The sequence below is a fragment of the Herpailurus yagouaroundi genome, unplaced genomic scaffold (assembly GCF_014898765.1).
Source record: "Herpailurus yagouaroundi ecotype Mexico unplaced genomic scaffold, PumYag 77, whole genome shotgun sequence".
NCBI classification, from domain to species: Eukaryota; Metazoa; Chordata; class Mammalia; order Carnivora; family Felidae; genus Herpailurus; species Herpailurus yagouaroundi.
Genome location: NW_024412388.1, coordinates 32,372,790 through 32,378,555, shown reverse-complemented (window position 1 = coordinate 32,378,555; position 5,766 = coordinate 32,372,790). Strand labels below are relative to the sequence as shown.

General features: G+C 57.6%; 1 long non-coding RNA gene across 1 annotated transcript in view; it reads left to right on the top strand.

Moving 5' to 3' along the window:
• The first annotated feature begins 2,530 nt into the window (after window positions 1-2,530).
• Window positions 2,531-5,766, top strand: part of LOC121026945 (uncharacterized) — a 10,986-nt gene continuing 7,750 nt past the window's right edge. The window contains exon 1 of the long non-coding RNA XR_005788510.1: window positions 2,531-2,971. This is a non-coding gene — a long non-coding RNA (uncharacterized LOC121026945). The remainder of the gene's footprint in view (window positions 2,972-5,766) is intronic.

The following is a 5,766-nucleotide window of genomic DNA, read 5'->3' as shown; positions in this document are numbered from 1 at the left end:
ACTCTGCCATGAGTCCCACGGCTGCTCAGCCTGATGCCACCTGGGCTGTGATGCGGAATTGAAGCCAGTCCCTGCCCTCCACAGGCAGCTCGCCTTCCCGGCAGGGATCTGTGGGGACACCCTCACTGGACACAGCATCGCACATCAGTGTTGCCTGCTCAGAGAAGTCCTCCCTGACCACCCCCCCCCCGCCCCCCCCCCCCCCCCCCGCCCTGGCCCAGCTTCTTTAAAGCACCTACTGCTTTGTTTTTCTGGTCATTTCTCTCCCCACACTGAAGTGTAAGCTCTTTGAGGGCAGGGTGCCCGTGTGGTTCGTGCATCCCCAGCCCCTGGGCCACTGTAGGCACTGACTGTGGGTTCAGTGCGCCCGAATGAAGGGTGGGAATGGAACACGGCTCTTGTCCCTCCCTCTGCCTCCCCAGTCACCTAAGCCAAGCGGTTCCCCAGTCCTACAGAAAGTGCCTCTTCCCCTGCTCTGCCCCCTTGCCTCTCCCTCTCCCCAAACTCTAAACCCCATCCCGCCGGCCATTCCTTGGCATTTCTTCATTTCCAAGGCCAGCTCCAAATGCAGGCACACTGATATCACTTGCTCCCGGCCTCTCTCACTCTTGTGCCTCAGGCACTTGTTTGTTTACGAGTCTGTGTCCCCGCCCCCCCACCCCACCCTGCCAGCCACCGTCCCCCAGCCCCACCGCTGCTCTTGAAATAGATGGTCTTCTGAGCTGAGCAGGGGCCAGTTTCTCTCCGTGTGTGCCCAGGGTGCCCACGGAGAGCAGGCCTGGCTACCACACGGAGCTCGAGAAGCGTTTGTTCTAAAGGAGTGGGTGAACAAGTGAATGGATGCGCTCCCGTTAGTGAGCGGGTACATGAAGGAGCAGGCAGATGCATGAATGAACGAGAGAAGGAGTCACTGAGTGAATGAGTCAGTGACTGAGGGAAGGAGGGGGAGGGAATGGAGAGTATCCTGTGAAGGAGAGCGAGCCCAGAAGGGTTCCCAGCCTTTTCCAGCAGCCCTGGCATTAGAAAGTCCCCACCACCCCTGGGCCCGTGCTCTGTGCCAACCAGACCTCACGATGCCTCCTCCCAGAGCCAGCTCACGTCAGTGCTGCTTAGCACACGCTCTCTGATGCTGGCCAGACCCTGGCTGGGCCATGAATCAGACAGGGCCCTGCCCTGGGGCTCCCAGGACTGGGGGCAGACAGACAACCTCATAAATAAACCCGATGCCATGCTGGGCAGACATGTGTTTCGGCAGAGCGGTGAGCTCAGGGCTGGCTCTGGAGCCTGGGGCAGGGCAGAGCCGGACAGAGGGATCTTCGAGAGCCTCAGGGGGAGGGACCTCAGAGCTGCACCTGGAAGGATAGGGAGGGTGGAGGAAGGGCACTCAGGGCAGGAGGGACAGCACCAGCAAAGGCCTAGCGGCTTTGGAATACAGAGGGCTGGGAAAGAGCAAGGGATGGGCTTGGCGGGACACGACCCCTGTGAATGCTAGGGCCCCGAGCCGGGGATGGGGACATAGCAGGATGTAAGGCAGGGTTATGGGCTGGCAGCCCTCTGTGATCCAGAAAGAAGATAGGGGTTCCAGGGAACTGCTACAAGGAACATTCCAAGGAGTTTTCAGGGTGCTCAGGGCTGAGGCCTGCTAACAGGTTTTACATAATTTAGCTTGTGGTTCCTTTCCGTGAAGAAGTGTCCATCATTCTCCCAGTGCTAAGACTCCTCACCTTCAGGGTTCCCAGATTGGAGAGGTTATTTTGGGGGGGAGTTTATAAGTCAGGGTTGTTTTGCAATGGTTCCAATCATGGGGGAGGCCCTGGGATTTCTGGAGCAAATCAGGGAATTTCAGAGTTACAGGGAACCTCGAAACTGGGTCCGTGGAGGCCAGGGATGCCGCTGAACATCGTACAAGGCACAGGATGGCCTTCCACAGCAATGAATGTTCCAGTCCGAAATGTCAATCCTGCCGAGGTTAAGCAAGCCCGCTTTAGAAGCTGAGAGGGCTGAGGACGCTGGATCAAAAGAGGGTCCCCAATAATGACAGTAGCTCCTCCGGTGTGCCGGGAGCCGCACTGAGTATCTGCCCCCAGTGGCTCATGTAATCTAGTCCCACTTCAAGGATGAGGAAACTGAGTACTAAGGAGGTGTGCAGTGACTTGCCCAGGGGCACAGAGCTGGCCGCTGGAAGCAGGATTCCAACTCAGGGAGTTGGGCCCCAGAGTCCGTGCTCCCGGATACGACGTCTCAGGTCCCCAGTAGTTGCGGCCGAGCTGGGACTTGGGCCAGGACTCCACTCTCCAGGACAAACGCCCCTTATGCTTGCACTGTGCCCCTCTTCCGTGCCAGGGTCTCAGACTCCTCCGCTGCAGAAGGGGAGCTTGGCCGCCAGGACCTCCGTGTGTCGGGGATGCAGTGGGCGGGCAGGAGGCAGAGCCCAAGGACAGAGGGCCTTTGTCTCCCTGCAGATGCGCAGGCAGGCCTGGGCTGTGCTGCCCGGCCCAGGGGCCAGTTGGGTGCAAACTCATTAGCCGGCTGCTGAGGCTGCCAAGGAGACGAGAACAATTACAGGGCCGAGCTCCAGCCAGGAAGGGGGAGCCGCATCGGGAGAGCCGCTGAGCTGCCCGGCCCTCGACCGTGGGCCCGGCTTCCTGGGAGGCAGTTGCAAAGTTTGTCTTCAGGATGGCAACAGTGGCCGCATCCTCGCTGACAGAACCCACCTTGTGCTGGGCTGGGCACGTTTCACTCCCATCTCCTTTCATCTCCAAACGCCCTTGGGGTCGGAATGATTAACTCCATTGCGTTCACTGACCCATCCACCCATTCTTTCAACAGATATTTATTGAGTGCCTACTACGTGTCAGCACCGTGCTGGATCCTAGAGATGCAGCAAGGAAAAAAACCAGGAAAAAACCTTTGCTCTCACGGAGCTTACACCCAGGAAGGGGGAGACGAACAACAAAAAGGAACGAACAAGGTAACTGCAAGCTGAGGTCAGGGCTGTAGCAGAAACGAAGGGGTAGGTGGAAGGTAGGTTGGGGAAGGCCACTTGACACAAAGTGGTCAGGGACGCCCTCTCTGAGGAGGTGGCAGGGGAGGAACCGAGGCTCAGAGAGGAGAGGTGGCTTGTCTGAGGTCACACAGCCCATGAGTGGAGGAGCCTGCTTCCTCAGGACCCAACTTAGCCTCCTGTCACCCAGCAGGCCACTCCCCGCTAGGGCGCGTGGCCCCCAGCACAACAGCGTGTAACGTTGGCACAGTGTGTCCGATGCCTCCCTCCACTGGCCTCAAGAAGGAGGTAGGTTTCCCACCTCCACTTTCCAGGTGGAGGACTGAGGCCCAGAGAGGGGCCACAAAAAGCCCGAGATCCTGCGAGGCAGTGACAGAGAGGGAACTTTTGGTCCCCAAACCTGTGTTCCTTCTGCCACATCACACCCTTCCTGGCCATGCCCTTAGGCCCGTACTAAGCACTTAGTAGGCCTGTAAGAAACAGATTAATGGACAGATTGTGTGGCCTTGGACAAAGTTCATCTCCCATTGGGGCTTCCATTTTTCCATTAAAAAAACATGAAATTGGTCTCAACCAGCTCTGAAATACCCACGTTCATCCTATCCAATCCTCATCCCTTGAGGAGGGCTGTGGCCCAGGGAGACAGATAAAGGAGGCTCCCCCACCATAGCCCCACGGCAGGGAGGACCTTGCAACTCCAGCCAGTTTGGCGGGAAGAACACTCTGCCTGGAGCAAAGTGCAGAGCAAAACCCTGGGGGTGGAAAACGGACTAGTCAAGGGCCAACAGGCATCATTTAGGGAGTGGGGCGCCACCAGGGACTCTCATCCAACAGCCTCCCTCCTTCCTCCCGTTCCCAATGCCTGCTACCTGCCTGAGGTCTCAGGCCACCACTGCCTCTGCCCCTTCTCAATTCCAGTCCGGGCTTGGGTACGAGAGAGTCTCCCGGGGGAGGGGCTGAGGCACGCTCCAAATACATCTGGGCCACCAACCACACAGACCGGGCGACCTGGGTCACGCAGCCATTCCTTTCCTTGACATCAGGGTTCCTATCGGTTCATGGACGAAGGTGGCAGAGTAAAAGGTAGGGTTTGTGAGTACTTCCTTCAAGTCAGGCAGCAATCAATCCCTTGAGACAGGTGATATTACAGATTTACAGATAAGAGATCTGAAGCTGAGAGAAGGGAGGGAGGTCACTCGCCCGGGGCTGCACCCTTGGAAATGGCCCAGTGGAGATTTACCCACAGGTCCATCTGACTCCAGAGCTCTACGCGTAACAAAAAGCTACTAACCTGTGTAAGCGGCTGTGCACTTTGATCCAAGTAACAACCGGTCCCCAGGACTTGAGCTTTGGGAAATAATCCAAGAGAGCCTCGGTCATTTCCGAAATCAGGCGGCTCCGGATAAACTGGCTAATTGAGCACCAGCCTCCTGCCAGTGCCCGCTCCTGTGACCCCCACCCCGACCTGGTGACCTGGGTGTTGCTTTTCCCATACCCCAAGGCGGGAAAGGGTAGCTCTCTTCTATCCGAAAGAAAGCTAAGATTCCGAGAAAGCAAGCCACCCTTCAAGGCCACACAGCCGATAAGCAGAGAACTGAGGTTTGAGCTCTGGCACTGGGGGTCCAGGCTCTGGGGACACTCCCCCACCCTGCCCCCAACGCACCGGGAGACTGCGGATGAATCATTTAGCCTCAGCCTCCTCGGTGCCTCATCTGCAAAATGGGGAGAAGAATGTCTACCGCCTATGACGGTTGCAGGGAGGATTAAGTGAGGGTCTGGCCAGAGGTGATGCTACCACATAAGCATGATAACAGAAATGACGAGACTAATCATCATCATCAACATCCTCATTATAATAATTGCTGATACCAAGGAGACAGCATTATGCCGGGAAAGGAAGCCTTGCCTAGAATTTAGAAGGACTGGCTTCCGATCTCACTTCAGACACGTCCCTCTCCTCTCTGGGCCTCGGTTTCCTCACATATAGAATCGGGGAAGGACACTGAAAACATTTCCTGCTCTGACGGTCTCTGAGTCAGGGAATCCTCGGGCACGGCTAACCTTGGGCTCTGCTGGCTGGTCCTCATCACAGGCTAGCTAGGGGGCGGTGAGGGGGTAGTCAGGGTGGGTCTGGGCCTGAGGACAGCGAGGACATGCCCTAAGGAGGACAGGAGACCCTTAGGCAAGGGCAACAAGGGTTAGACCAAGGGCCCTGCACCAGGCCCACCAGCACAGTCCATGGGCCCTGGTCTAGGGCTCGCCTGGGAGAAGTGTTGGGGTCCCTGCCCACCCTTGGAGGAGATCCCCAGCCTCTGAGAAGGGGCAGTGGAGGAAGGCAAAGTAATAACAGACAGCGGGCTATGGTGATTTGCATAACAAAGGGTCTGGAGCCAGAAAGAGAAAACACTCCTGAGGGTAGTAGGGGTGAAGAGAGAGGTTGTAGGTGACGGGTTGGGGGGAGGGGGGCAAAAGAGGGACCTGGGATGGGGGAGGGGATGAGAGGTGGCCCTGCTGCAGACAGGATGCCCTTCACTAACCTCAGTGGCCTTTTGGATGCTGCCTGTTTGTATCTGGGGACTGGACCCTGTGGTCCTTTTATCTGGGTCACACTGGCCCTGAGGACACCTGCCATGGTGGCCCCTGCCCCAGCACAGGCTGGCCATGCAGGCCGCCGAAGGCCTAGGGAAGTCCGCCGAATGAGAGATCTGCTTCAGCCTTCCCGAGGCTCTCACCTAGCCTACCCTCTCCTCTCCTGCCCACCT